Source organism: Topomyia yanbarensis, chromosome 2, assembly GCF_030247195.1.
Source record: "Topomyia yanbarensis strain Yona2022 chromosome 2, ASM3024719v1, whole genome shotgun sequence".
Lineage (NCBI taxonomy): Eukaryota > Metazoa > Arthropoda > Insecta > Diptera > Culicidae > Topomyia > Topomyia yanbarensis.
In genome coordinates this window covers 122,350,669-122,366,301 of record NC_080671.1, presented here as the reverse complement: position 1 = coordinate 122,366,301, position 15,633 = coordinate 122,350,669, and the positions used below count along the sequence as shown (strand labels likewise).

At 36.5% G+C, this 15,633-nt stretch overlaps 1 protein-coding gene across 1 annotated transcript in view; it reads right to left on the bottom strand.

Annotated features, from left to right (window-relative positions):
- The window catches only part of LOC131680104 (proton-coupled amino acid transporter-like protein CG1139), a 122,108-nt gene extending 107,190 nt beyond the window's left edge, over positions 1-14,918 (bottom strand). Inside the window, exon 1 of the mRNA XM_058960825.1 lies at positions 14,013-14,918. The gene's annotated coding sequence lies outside the window, so the exon portion shown is untranslated. The remainder of the gene's footprint in view (positions 1-14,012) is intronic.
- Between the last annotated feature and the right edge of the window lie 715 nt (positions 14,919-15,633).

Genomic DNA, 15,633 nt, shown 5'->3' with positions numbered 1-15,633 from the left:
CAACTTAAATTTGCTGTTCTAGGTCACCGACGGCCAACCAAACTTTCGTTCACTACATTGACCACCATAGACGGTTCCGGAAGTGCTCGGGAAAAGCGGCCATCTTTCGAAATTTACGAACTCACATCAGTTTCCCGGAAATGGTTGGGCCGATTTTCACAAACTTAGTCCCAAATGATAGCTATAATATCCCCAAAGATGTTTATAAAATTTCGTACGGATCGCTTATATGGGGCCGGAAATATAGACTAAATCGTCCGGTCACATATGAAATTCCCATATAAGCCGGAGCTCAAATTTTTTTTTCAAAGGAGGGACCCCATGAAATTTCAGAAATCGAATTCGTATTTTTGATGCCAAACATCTTTAAAATGCATGAAACGTCGAGATTTTATGTTATCCCGAAAATTTTTTTTTGTAAAAATCGACTTTTTGGGACTTTGCCGATTTCGCACCTTTTTTCAGTTCAATATTACCGTGGCTGTTTTTTCTTCTTCAAAATTTTAGAACTCGAATAATGATTTATTTTCCTGTAAATAGTTGTCATGTGATGTACAATAATAAAATGTAATATATGCATTTAAAAGCTTTTAATGAATATAAACAACGCACACATTCTCGTGATTCATGATTGAGAAAGGCACAATTGCACCGCTAGGTGGATTAAAATAGGTTTTTTTTATTTATTTTCGTCAAGCATATGAAGACTACATACAATGATATTTCAATATTTACTTATATACTACACATTATTTCTACGGGTAAGTTCAAATTTAGTTTGTTTTCTAGACATGGAATGTTTAAATATTTCACAATTTTCATTATAATGACGCATCATTCTATTGAAAGGACTATTTTTCGCATAGTTTGTCCTAAAAGATTGTTCTTTGAATAAACTACACGTTCTTAGTTCGGCGTCGGCGGTAAAACATAATGATGAGTTGTGTTCTATCAATGACCATACGGTAGACTTGGGTGCAACGCCCAACTCCTACTTAGCAGAAGGCACTCTTCACATTTCCTTTCGATCATGTCCATATGAGCCTGCTTAGTCCTAGTTTTTCGTTCTTAGTTTATAACTGATTCGCTCTAGAATACCTATCCGTCTTTCAATTTCATTGCTTTTGTTTCTCTTAGTCTCAAATTTGCCGTAAATAGCCAACAAAATCGATACAGTTTATGTATTATTGTTGTAATGTTGTACGAATGGGAGCTTGGAGTCTAAGATTACACCTAAATCTCAAACAATTTTGCATTTTGCTACAAGTTGGTTGCCTAAGCGAATGTCTATGGAAATATTTGAAGTTTTCTGCTGAATTGGGTTATATTTCTTGTTTTTTGTTGATGGCTAAAAATCATAAAGAGTAAAAATAATAAACGAGAACAATTATGGTCAATCAATTGAACAACTGGCTACCTGCAAATTTATTTATATACTATTCCATGGAACGTAATTTTCATAATTTGTTGTTACTTTGAATTTATTAATCTCGTCAAAACGACCTTAGTTTATTGGATGGAAAAAAGATGTTGCATATTCCTAAACTATTGTTGTAGAGAATAGAAAGAAAATCAAGTGTCAAGTTAATTTAACTCTCATATCAGTAGTAGCTGGAGTGAGAGAGCAGGTGATTAAAAAGTGAGCCAGAATGAGAGTATGTGAGCAGCAGTGCAAATGAAAAATAAAACATCTATCCATACCAGTTTGGGATGAACGGAAATGGTAGTACAACTAATGCAACAGGTAACTCAACTATAGCAACATGGCAGACTAATTTGATCCAATAGTTGTGCTACACGTTTCTATGAGAACAAATAGCCAAAGCTACATTTTTTTATCCTGGAAATTGCAGTTTAACTTATTTATATGCATATATGTAAAAATATACATGTTGTGTTTTGTTTTTACTTAGTTTTGCAGTAAAAAAGAAAACTACTATTATTACAACTATAACAACATGGCCGACCGTATCGGCCCAATAGTTGTAATACACCTTTTATGTGAAAAAATAGCCAAAACTATACCTTTTGCTATTGGAAAGTACAGTTTAACTTTTTATTAGAAAGTATATGTAAAAATATACAGCGTTCTCGTGCAGAGGAATATTTTCTGAAGATAAAAATGGAGCTAAGGCTTGCGGAATTGGCCTCTCTTCAGTATCAACACCTGCGCAATGGAGTACCGATATCATTCAATACGTTAGGCCAAGTGGAATAATTCGTTTTGCAGAACAACCCAAAAACGCGGTTGAAATTGGGTTGCGTTAGTATTAAAATTTCTGCTTATATAAAAAATGACAATATAGATATAAGGCTACATGACTTATCCCAGCGTACCTCTCCTGAGCTAATCGCAATAATGCAATTCAATTCGCAATACGAAGAAGTCGAATCCGTTATAGCTGATACTTGAAGAAACTTCTTCGCGATTTATCCTAATGGTGTTCTTGTGGCGAGGAGGCGAATCAATAGACTTAATCCCTCCTAGTTGGCTCAAAACTCACGCAACTAATATTAAAGAAAATCCGTTATGCATCCACGAGGGCCAAATTGCTGCACGCCAGTACCGTAATCAGACACCATACAATGAAGAATTCTGCACAGAAAATTCAGTTTAGCCGATTTTAAACACATCTACGATAAACGAAATCAAACCAGAGTTCTCCATACCAATCTCAGAACCATAAACGATTGCCAAATTTGTGGAAGCTGTTCAGGCCATAAGGACAACTGCACAACAGCATGCAGCACCCCAAAATCGGCGACAAAGTTAATAGCAATGACATAATATAAAGTGTTGCCTCTCTTTCTCACACATGCTTAGATAGGAAATTTCAAGAAAATCGGTTGGTTTTCAGAGTTAAATAACTTTGTCGGTGAATCTCCAAACAATATGCATTCTTCAACAAAGCTGTTCGTTATTAATTTAGCTACACCACGATAAGTTTCGAGGTGTGCCGATCAACTGTGGAATTTTTTTATTGCATTTTAAGTTTATATTTCCGAGTTTCCATATATATTACAATAGAAACTTGAAACCTCTTGTGGGTCAAGTAGAGCTATCGGATAAAGCTCATATTTTGCAGATGATGTTTGCAACCAGTTACCGTTTGAACCAGCAGTGTTCCGAAAAAAGAGTCAAAATTGTTGCCGGTCTAATAGGTATTCTGGAGTGATTCAGTTATAAACTTAGCAGCAGACTTCGCAACTGAGTTACTGTAATGTTCAGGCAATTGTAGGGATAGTACTTCGATCTATCTGACTACTAAGAATTCTTCGAAGCTGATGCTCGAGCATATGATAGGTGGCTTATTAAACCAAAACCTTAGCTCCTGTACTGCCAAGGTTAATAGTTTTAAGTTATACATATTGATATACTGTGATTTGTATCCTGAATCAAATAAGCCATGAATATCCTTTTGGTGACGTTGGTCAAGATGGAGGCTTGAGCAAATACAAACTACAAAAAGGGATCGATCATAAATTGCAAGGGTGTTGGGTGTTCAGCAACAATCGACATCGCATTACAAGCTATCATATCTTGTCATAGCATAAAACTAAAATCGGATTTGTTGTCAGATATATTCCCGATTACATTACTATGAATTGACATCTAAATTAAGTTTTCAACGTGTCTAAGAAATAACACTATCGTTTTCAAATGACAACAACAAGTAGTGACTTGCGGCTTGCCAGTGCTACGATCGATCATCAGGCCGTTATGCGGGTTTTGCAGGCAAATTTGGATAAAATAAATGATAATGGGGAATGATATTAATGCAAGATTTCATTAGTCATCGTCTAGATTGACATCAGAAATGAAAAATAATTAAAAAATAATAAATAAAATAATAAAAAAAAATAATGAAAATTTATTTATGAATAACATAGTCAAAATACCACACAATTGTACACAGAAGACTGCGCTTCCCTAGTCTGGCACGACAGATTTATGTACCTAACGCGCAACGCTTCTATGAATGACGTCATCATGGACTATTTAAAGAACAGATGTGGTCGGGCAAGCTCAGTTGCCTGTTGAACGACAGACGGAGCAGAGTACCGCATTGCGTGCTTCCACAGCCAGTGTAGCTGAGTGATAAGTCCATTACACTGAGTGTGGAGGTACGCTACGCAGTGCAATTCAACAGGCGATTGAGCTTGTCCGATCAAACACCATGCTTAATCTTGCGTTGTGATCATTTCAAGCACACAATTCATGTACAATACGCAATAATTCAAATTAACCTTCCGGCAGTCGCGCTAATGCACTGAGTGCACGCTGCTCTGAAAATCTAGCGGAATCGTCTTAGAGCAGCTGTAGCTGCTCGTTCAGTGGGCCATTTGCGCGAATTCCGGAGGTTTAATATACATTTCAGCTCCATTTGCAATCATAGTTAACATAGCGTCGTGGTACTAGTTGACTCTTTTGCTCCACCCATCATCACTAGTGTTGACTCGTTTTGCTTGGTGCGTATCTTCCATTCCTGTACGGATACGATGGACTGACACAGCTGTTCGATTCTAGCACTGTACAAGTGTACACCGCGCGCTTGGTTTTAATATTTGAGGCGAATGTGTAGGTATATCCCAGTTGTTGCGGTCACATGCGTGAATGAAAGAAATCTGAGCTTTCGTTGCGCAAACTGAAAACTTTTTGCCTTTCTCATATAAAGAAATACTATGCAATCACTGTAAAAATCGAGTTTTGTTCCTTTGTTTTGTCATCTCCATGACAGGCTAAGGAGACGAAAACTTTCTTAGCAACCAATTTACGCGAATCGATGGAACGCAACGAAGATTTATTATTTGCTTTCCATCAAGTTATTGATTCCACGAAATTCATTTCCACTCAACCTATTCTTTTTTGATTCTACTAATACATAGGTGCTGCAAAACCTATTTATGAATGAATACACTGTTACTGAAAAACCGTTACAAAAAACGCATCTATGCCCATATATATGTTATATGTTTTGCTTCGATATATGATTAAGCCCACTGCATTCGCTACATTATGGATTCTTTATGTTATCATATTGACATATTTGTTTGTTTGTATTTCATCTGACAAAATAGTCTTAATGGCGTAAAAGAATACTAATCCAATCTCTTGATTCTATTTTATAAACTGAGATATAGATACGCAAAAAAAGAATGACACAAAGTGGCGAGCTTTTCTGCTCATTGCTCCATTATGTCCCTTGAAAGTTCTGTGAAATCCCGGTTGTAACAGAGACCCCTGTTTTAGCATTCTGCTCGATGCACGTAAATCTTGCAACGATAGGAGGTGGTAGCAGTCGACATCGCTGTTTAGCAGCTATATCGGGATGCGCTGGACGATTTAAAGAATAACACCACGCTAGATTCCAAAGGTCACGTCGAATGAAACTTTTTGGAACTCTTTAGATGTGACGTCATTTGGCACCCAGACACTTGACGAATTTTCAAATATTCGACACACAGGTAGACAATGCACTGATTTCAGAAAATGTAATCTGTGAATGAAAATGAAATGAATGAGAATGGAAACAAAATTTTGGATTTTGTAAAACACCGAGATCCGTTATTTGGTTCACTATGCACAGAACAGTATCAGTTATATGACGACTAGCCTATTCCATTGACATCACACCATGCTTGCAAGAGGTGTTTCTTGCAAGACCAAACAAATTGTGTTCTACTTTAGTCGATAGATTTCACATATTCTAAAACATTCTTGTTAAATCAAGATTTTATAAATGGTTTCCGAATTATTCGTTATTTTTAAATTTTGAAAATACAAGAATGTTGAATATATTTTTTACTAAATCAAGAGTGTTGATCAGTAACGAATTTTCCAGATAAAGCTATTGCGAATATGTAGTCTTCTAACGAATTCACTACCACATAGATCTTCCAGTTTTCGGCTTACATCTAATGGCTAGTAAATCTGTCACGTCGTTGAAAAATATAACAAATAGCAGGGGACGGGCGTAGCGTAGTTGGTAAAGCGATTACCTTGTACGCAGCTCATCTGGGTTCGATTCCCAACCCCACACATAGGGTTAGAGATTTCTCCAAAAGAGATTTCTCTAACCCGAATAGAGGCGAATGACCCTAAGGTTAAAACCTCTATAATCAAAATTAAAAAAAGCGGTGGGTCCATGTTGCTTTCCTGCGTGACGGAAACGAAATGTTCGAACTGTACTTAACACATAGTATCATGTTGGGCAAGTACGGAGACAACCACGACACTAGCGTACTCGAAGCTTAAAGTCGCAATTGTAAAGTGTAGATAGAAGCTTTCAAGTAGATAACGTAGATACGTGCGCTTTGCCTTTCATAGCGGACATACTGATCCAACAAGTTCGTGATAGCATCACGTTCATTGTTGGATTTAATATTCGATGCGATTTGTGCATTTTCTATCTTCGTTGACCGTAGTTCAACTGAGAGAATATATTTGTATATCTGCTACGATTAGTTTACGTGCTTGCGTAAGATATACACATTTTTCGTACATATGATGAATCTGTGGTAGTTCCATGAAAATATTTTAATTTTCATGAACACCAGGAAACAAATATCATCCTTTAAACGAATTGTTGGATAAAATATATAAGTGTCTTTTTTGGATTTGTTAACACCTTTTGTAATATGAACGATTTTGTCCGAAGAATCCCCAAAATATTAATGCAAAAAAATCATATCACTAAACAAATTTATTCATAAACAGCTACAAATATGTACAATCTACTTTCGTGAAATATAGGAATTGTAGATATATCATAAAATCAGAAGTAATTATTTGAACTCAACGTTCGCAATATATTCGAAAAAAGCTCGCATTATATACGAATAACGTTCGCAATATATACGAATGGTTGTACTTTACGCTGTCGGAACCGACAAAAAGTTAAGTTACGGTAAACTTCCACAAACTTTTCCAAAGCCCGGAAGGCCTAGTCCCATATATCAATCGACTTAGCTCGACAAATTGGGACTTTCTGTATGTGTATATGTGCATTAATGTCATCAAATTGCATCACGGAAAAATATTGTTTAAATAACTCATTGGACAGCTCCCGGAGCAACTTCCGGCGGCTTCCGAAGTAACTGCTCTTCACCGCCCAGCACAAGTTTGATGCTCCGGAGGAAGTAAGGAAGCAGAAAGTTTCAAAGTTTGCCAATAAATACATGATTTGGCAAGTGATCTGCTCATGTGGCAAACGGAGTGCGCCTTTCGTGACTACCGGGACTGTAAACGGGGAGATCTACCTCAAGGAGCGTCTACAGAAGCGTCTACTGCTTCTGTGGAAGCAAAACGTGGGCCTTACGATCTTCTGGCCGGATCTAGCTTCGTGTCACTATTCAAATGTTGTCCTGAAGTGGTACGAAGTCAACGAGGCCAAGGACAGGACAAGGACATAAACCTCCCAAACGCACCGGAACTAAGGCCCATCGAAAATACTGGGCAATTATGAAGCAGACACTATGAAAGCATCCCAAGTAGGTCAAATCTGAGGAAGACACGAAGAAAAAGTGGGATTCCGTATAGAAGAAGCTACAACCCGATGATGCACAGAATCAAATGAGTGGAGTTAAACGTAACGCGTGAGCGTACGTTTATGGTATTGAAGCTAAATGAAACAAATATGCCAAAATTGGAGAATGGGTTATATTTGATCGTCTGTAGGTTTCGGTTTACTAGGTAATTTTCCACAGCGATTTTTCCGTAATGCAATTTGATGTGGAACCTAAGAACTATTTACAATGTATCAATAAAGTGGAAACACCAGATAATCTTGAACGACGCCCTCAAGAAAAGGTGAACGAATACGAAAAGGTGAAAACAAAAAAGATGGACACACTACGAAGTGCATTGTATATTGAATAGTCATGTTTCTAATAATGGGATTTTCACAATGCATTTTATTCATTTGTTAACTCATATGTCACTCAGTTTCTTCATTCATTTCATCCATAAATTTGAAGTACTTTTAACGTATTCTATTTATTTTAAAACATTTATAGTAGCGTTTAATGTTTCATTTTAATCATTTATTTCTTTTATTGTTTTTACATTTCTTATAAAAGAAATGTATAGAATTCGCTCAAACTTTCAAAAAAAATTCCGAGACCCGGAGGGCCGAGTCTTATATACCAATCGACTCAGCTCGACGATTTGGGACAATGTCTGTTTGTGTGTGTGTGTGTCTGTGTGTGTGTGTGTATGTAACGGACAAATTCTCATTCGTGTTTCTCAGCAATGGCTGAACCGATCTTATCCAAACCAATTTTAAATGAAAGAACTAAAAAACAGTATGAACGCTATTAATTTGTTTTTGATTCTGATGTTTAGTTTCCAAGATATGAATGTTTGAATGCGTAAAAATGGCGTTTTTTGCAATTTTTTTGAATTATCTGCCGAAATTGACAATATAGATTAACAATTCATATGTTTTTAGACAGCTTTAACGAATACCTTTCGAACAAGCTATAGATTGTTGAAATCGGACTATTATCAAAAGAGATATTTAACATTAAATGCGGACGAAAGATTTTTATCATTTCCCATTGCCAAAAATATGACCAAAAACATGTAATCTATTATTAACGCCAAAACGGCTTATTTTAGGTCAATAGTATCTTCGGAGAATTTAATGGAGGAAATATGCCCTTTCTTTTGGTATTGTGCTTTTGCTGATTAATCCCCCTATGAGTAAGATATTTTCACAAATTTTCTTGAAAGTGATTATATCGAAATGATGCCTTCTACAAATTTGTAGCTCTTACTTTTGCGAATAATTTTACTGAAGACTTCAAATATCTATTTTGAATACTTTAAAAGTTATGGCTTGTTGTTTGTGGATTACTCTTTGTCGCCTATTTATTGTTCAATATAGAAATAATCCATTGAAATAAGCCAATCATTATTTCGACAAATCGAATTTTGTATTTCATTTTTCTATCTACAACCGCTAGAAATAATCACCGCACCGAACACTTCCAAGTTGTCTGGAAGGAACTTGATAACTTATCAGTGCAAAAATGTTCATTTGTGCGAACCTTCTGACTGCAATTTTTCTAACTAATGACCATCGGATCGATCTGAAACATATCGGAAAATGAAAAGCCAAATAAATAACTCCAAGCAACGGCGTAGCCCAGAGAAGGTTTTGGGGTTTAACACCATACAACCCCCCCCCCCCCCCCCACCACACCCAAAAAAAATATTGGATTGCAGTTGAAAATTTATTGATGCAGACTGATTTAATTCAATATTACAATAACAATTATCTGATCCGTAGATTGATAACCTGTTGTTGTAAACATCATGAGGACTTTTGATAAATTGTCGGAATGGGGTCCTGATATGTATCTGATCTATTGGTCTTGATTTCACAGTTGTCTAATAGCATCAATATCAAATTCCTGCCTGAAAACATTCCAATAGAAAATTACAGAGTTCTGTAATCAATCATAGTCCTCAGATTTATTTTCAAATTGATCTTGTTTTTGTAGAGATGTACTGTAATAAGGGTCTTTATTTAAGAGGAAGAGAAGTTAAAATTGATTTAATGTCTATGAAACATAGAACTGCTCACCAAAAAAATGCATAACTTTCAACATTTGCCAAAAATGTTTTTGCCATTCTCATTCACTCTAAAATTCGTCAATTTAATCCCGACCCGGAGGGCCGAGTGTCATATGCCAATCGACTGAGTTCGTCGAGATCGGAAAATGTCTGTGTGTGTATGTATGTGTGTATGTGGAAAAAATGTGACCTCTGTTTCTCAGAGATGGCTGGACCGATTTGCACAAAGTTAGTCTCAAATGAAAGGCACAACCTTCCCATCGGCTGCTATTGAATTTTTTATTGATTGGACTTCCGGTTCCGGAGTTACGAGTTGAAGAGTGCAACCACACAGCAAATTCCCATATAAACTGAAATGAAAAATTTTCAAAATCAAATTTGTATTTTGACTTTTTTTGGACTTTGGTACATTTTTGTCTTTCTCATATAGAAAGGTTATGCAATCACTCTAAAAATCGTCAATCATACCGGCCCGGAGGGAGTATGCAGTGAGGGGTAGCTACTTTAAAATTAAAACTAGTTTAAAATTTCTTAACAAGTTGAAAATTTTCGGCAGGATCTGGAGCTCCCGGACCTTTCTCCATGATCCGCCCCTGGTTTCAAGCGACGTTTCAGTATCACATAATATCTCAAGATCGTGGCTGTCGATCCATTGTATGTATGTGCAAATCGTACTGAACATGTAATATTCATTTCCACCATTGTATTGAACATAACCAGCCATGGAAACGTAGTCTGGACAAATGAGAAAAGCACAATTGCACCACTAGGTGGATTAAAACAGGTTTTTATTTTGGGAATGCGTCGAGTTGAGACGAAAACGTAATATGATTAATAACGAGTATAACACTTTCCGAATATAAAGAGAAATTTATGAAAAATGACGATTTCCATTCGATTCTAGCAGGTTCTGATCGATTTTGATGAGCATTTGATTTTTGTTGTATGACCAATTATATGTATAGGTCAAATGTTTAAAATCAGTAATTTAAGGTCAAGATAGCATCATTTTGAAACCGCCAACTTCGGAGGTTTAGTATCTTCGATGAGTTTTACAAACGTTAAACAGTGCATCATTTGATTAAATAATTTTGACGGTATATCGTCCAAGAAGTATTTATGGTGATTTTTCTCAGGTTAATATTCATGACTACAATAAAGTCTCAACAAATTCGCTAGACACGAACTCTGTTACTATTTTCTGAAAAATTAATTCTGCATAATTTTAAAACTTCAAAAATTACGGTTTCGGAATTATGCCGTTTGGACAGTATGATCGATTTTCACCAAACCCCCACCAAACCGAATTTCTGGCTACGCCGCTGATTTCAAGTAATTAGAAACAAAGTCGTTCCACACTCGTTCACAAGAAACTTCTTCGAATGCTGAATATCTATTATAATACATTGAAACCCTGATTTTATCAGCCAAATATGAACATATGTTTGATGGGCTCTAGCAGACGAACAAGACTGAATTCGAGTAAATCCTTTCTTGAGCATGTTTTCCTTATCATGAAGATGGAAATATGCAAAAATAAAAAGTTCATCATAATCAGAAATAGTTATCAGACTACATCAAGGGACGGGAAGAATATTTTAACAGCTTCAGTTTATTATAAAGAAAAAAAAATTGCCCGATTTAGTCAATGTCCCCATTTTGTCAGCCTAAAATACACCATGAGACTGATAAAAATGGGTCTTTATTGTATGTATTATTCACTGTGTTTCACATTAATAGGTACATTTCATTTTTGGGGATTTTTTATTGTATCGAACTACAACAATTTTTAGGTAATTTTCAAGGGGTTTTTTATAGACTTCTTCCAAAATTTGGCGAACCTATTCCAATTCGTATACCAATTAATTGGTATACTTAAGGGTTAATATGATGCAGATAGAGAAAATACTGAAATTTTCAGCTTTTTTCTTACACAATATTACGAAAGATTATTAAACAATTTTTCTTAATAAGTTTGTGAAAATTATAAACTATTTGAAATTTTTTAATAGTATAATTTTTTTTATTTAACCGTGATTTTTTAATAAATAGTGACCATCGCTTCACAACGTAGTCTATTTTTCATGGCTTGCGGTGAGCACGATCTCTCGAATTGCTGAACTGAAAATTATGGAATAGAAATTAATTTTTAGTATTCTTTACTTTACTCGCCGCGCAGATAGCTCTGAATTAGACCCGCTGGTGCCCTAAGACGATTTCGCTAGATTTTCAGTGCACTGTGCACACAGTGCATTAACGCAAGTGACGGAAGGTTATCGAAAAGTTTCGTGAAAATGAAAATTCCAGTAATGATGATGATTTTCCCAAACGGTTCGTTTTCGAGAGGTTTTCATTTGTTCTTTGGCATTAGGATTAGCGATAATAATTCAAATCAAGGATACTACTGGGAAGTCACCTTTAGAAAAAGTCGATGTCGAAGTAAAATTTGGAACTATGCACGCATGCACTTCAGAGATAGCGTGATATCCGGAGCTGCGATTTCATTTCAACCCTTTTTTTGTGAAAATGGCGATACTTACAAATGTAAACATAAGGCTTTTTTCATACATGCGAATGAGGGCTTTGAAACGCAACCAATTAACCTAAAAATTTTGATTCTACGATATTGCTTTCTTAAACTACAGCAAAAAATACAACGGGCGAAACTGTATTTTTGTTTGTTTATTTAAAGTTTCGCCCTCCACGCTCCATGCAAACAAACAGGGCGATACTTTTTTTGCTAGCAGTTTAGAAGCGAAACTGTCATTTTCGTATTTTTTTAGGATTATCAAGCTGATATCAGCTGTAAATAGTAACAATGATCGCTATTAAAAAAAAACCCGGACGAAATCGGTGGTGTAGAACTGTAGTTATTGTAAAAAAACGTAAGAACGATACTTCAATGCTGATAGGTGGGACCGAAAAAGTAAACAATCGCCAAAGGGTAAAGTATAAACTTCAAATCGATTAAAAAAAAATGCGATTTTTTTGGCTCAGTACAATATATAACCCCTTTAGGAAAATTCAGTTTTCCCACCACAATTTAGATATTTTATTAACAGAGCATTAACAATAATTCGTAGCTATGTCTATTTTATGGGCCATTTTTTCGCTTCCCATTGATTTGATTTGAGATTTCTAGCACTGATGTTGTCCTATGCTGATTTGAGCGATTCTCTGAGTCCTGCCACTTTCCCATGTAGTATGTGTTATCAAAAACATCGCGAAGCATCAAGTTCTAAATGTTCTCAAACGATATAATATCCGAAGAGAGTGATAAGAGTTATAAGAAATGTCTCATCACACTGTTAGGTGGATTAAAAGCGTTTTTTCATTTATATCAACTTGTTAGTTTACGTTTAATAAGCTGATTGATTATTATTTATCTGATGACCTTCTTTCTTTAATTTCTTTAATTTTATTTTTTTTATGTTGTTTTTTTTTTGATTTTCTAAAGTTTATTCAGTTCATTCGAGGTTCTATTCGTGCGCGACTCGAAGCTGTTTTCAGTCACATCTAGTTCAGTGCCTACTTCGCATGAGATCTGACAACTAATTAATGAACCAACAGCGATATGTGTAAGAAATGTCCCATCTCACTGCTAGGTGGGTTAATTCGTTTTTTTTCAGCGCGGTCACCCGTAACAACGGCCAGAACCAGCGAAAGCTCAATGACGAAAACCTAGGGTTAGAAGTGGAAAACCAGGACAAATCAAGAGTTTCCCTTGAATGCCCAAGACGTCAGAACAGTCAGCTAAAAACCAGGAGTGATTACCTATAACTCTATCTGAACATATCTACAAACTTGAGGATAAAAGTATTAAATGCCGCTAAGAACATTTGTTTCAATATTTTTCAATTGTTCGTGTACCTCGACTCTAGCAGAGAAAAGGAATAATTTTAAAACTGCGCTAGGAAAAAGTTGAACAGGATAGAGTTAAACTCATCATAAAGTACGATCAGCTCTTTACTTGCCTGATAAGAAAGCTTGAATGGTGAATTTCCTCTAAAACCGGCCTACTACATCATTTCGCATACTTGGCCAAGGATCTCCTCATCCGCAAACAACGTAATGTAACAATGGAGGTCAATATTTTGCTGTAAGTTCTTTCAGCTGTATGCTCCATAAACATACGAAAACTGTTTTCTGAATCGCAACGTATATTTATAGGTTTCAAATGTTTACTTGTATTTTCAATTGCCGTTACAATAGATGATAAGAAAAAAGAAAATATTAAAAAAAAATCGACTAATGTATTAGCTTTTCATTCAAAAAATTCCTCAAGGACGATTCCCTTCAAAACAAATCACAACAACCTACGTTAAATCTACTTCCTCGTCAACTGCAATATAAATCGCACCTCAAACTTGAATTACAATCTATCAATCGCCGGAATCAATAGAAGCCTTATATCTGTTCTATCAAATCTTACCTTGACAATCGTTTTCAGGTGTCGACGGTCGAATCTCAGGCCCTATTTGTCAACAGGTATCACTGTGTAGCTCAACCGGTTAAGGACAGTATGAATTAGACCGGAATTCCAACGCCGTCAATTACCGCGACCACAGCCCCGCTTATACCTACACGATTGAGGTCCAACGCGCCACCACAGTCTAGTTGATTGTTTGCCCTATTTGGTTTGCACAGCTGATTCGCGACATACACACAACGCACATCAAACAGTACGGCACAAAACAGAATAGCACCACACTCTCTATATAAACTGCATTGACATTCGCCTTGAGACACGGTGAGAATAGTGTTCTGTTTTCAAAATAGATTCTATTGTTGTGCTACGGTGCTGGCCCCTCTCGCACAGTACGTGAAATCACGAGATGTTAATTGAAGCAGGATTTGGTTGATTACTCAGCCCTTCTAAAGGTAATCCTCAGTTGCAAATGAGTTTTATTTCACTATAAGAAATTCGATCAACTCCGATATTCTGAACTTTTCCGGGAGAACCGATCCGAACGCATCTGCGACCTACGATCAACTGACGGTTGGTTTACTGTAATGCAGTGGAACACGCGGGACGCTCCTGGCAAAGAACTGATCTTTCAGAACTACAAACCCACTGACGAATTGACAACGGCAGCCAAGCAAAGACTAATGCAGTATTACTACTACTACTACTACCACTTATAAGTTGTACTATCGTTACCACTACTGATCTCGTGGTTGCCGAAAATCAGATCCTAACAGTAACGGTGCACTGAACGAATGTAGGCAAAATCTGCGCGCGCGTTTCAATCGCACCGTTCTGCAACTGCTCGCGAGACGTCAACCGGCGTCGCGTCTGTTTACTCCACTGGTCGACAGCACTTTATCGACTGGTACATTATACGGTCTTGATAGCGTTTTTATGATATTAAACGTGTGTACCTGTGGTACCGTTGGCATTTGCTGTCGCTACTGTTATTGTCGCTGTTATCGGCTTAAGTACCCTATTGTCTGCGGTTCTGGTAGGGGACGCTGGCAAACTTTGCGCTTTTCGATTCAATGCATCACGAATCGCTCAATTAAGATTGTTTCTTACTGTAGAGTTTTTTCCCAGCATGAACATATGTTGTGTTGTGCAGTAAAACTATCGTTTTGGATTTGGAAATATAAAACATTTGGAACTACTGGCGGGTATTTAATAGGGGTATCTCGTCAAATTCGGACCTGGTCTGTGAGCTATAGAACTGTGATGGGTCAACCGAAACGGTTTCCTTCGATCGCGTACCAGTTTATATACACGATATTAAAATCGTGAATCAAATATCCGAAATACCGAATCGGACCATCTTTTTCATATCGATTTTTTTTGTAATGGAAGTGAATACAATAATTAATTTTAAATTGTGCGATGGACAGTTCTCTACAATATGTGAAACTTAAACTGTTCTCTCCAATAGAAATTGAATTATATGGCTTCCAAAATATACGAAAAAGTGCACAAAAATAGAGAAACGTCAAAGTCTGAAAGTTTTAACAGATGCGCTTTTCGTACCATTGCCATGAATGGGAAACAGCGAGGTGTCCAAATTGGCCGGCGGTCCGAATTGGACCAC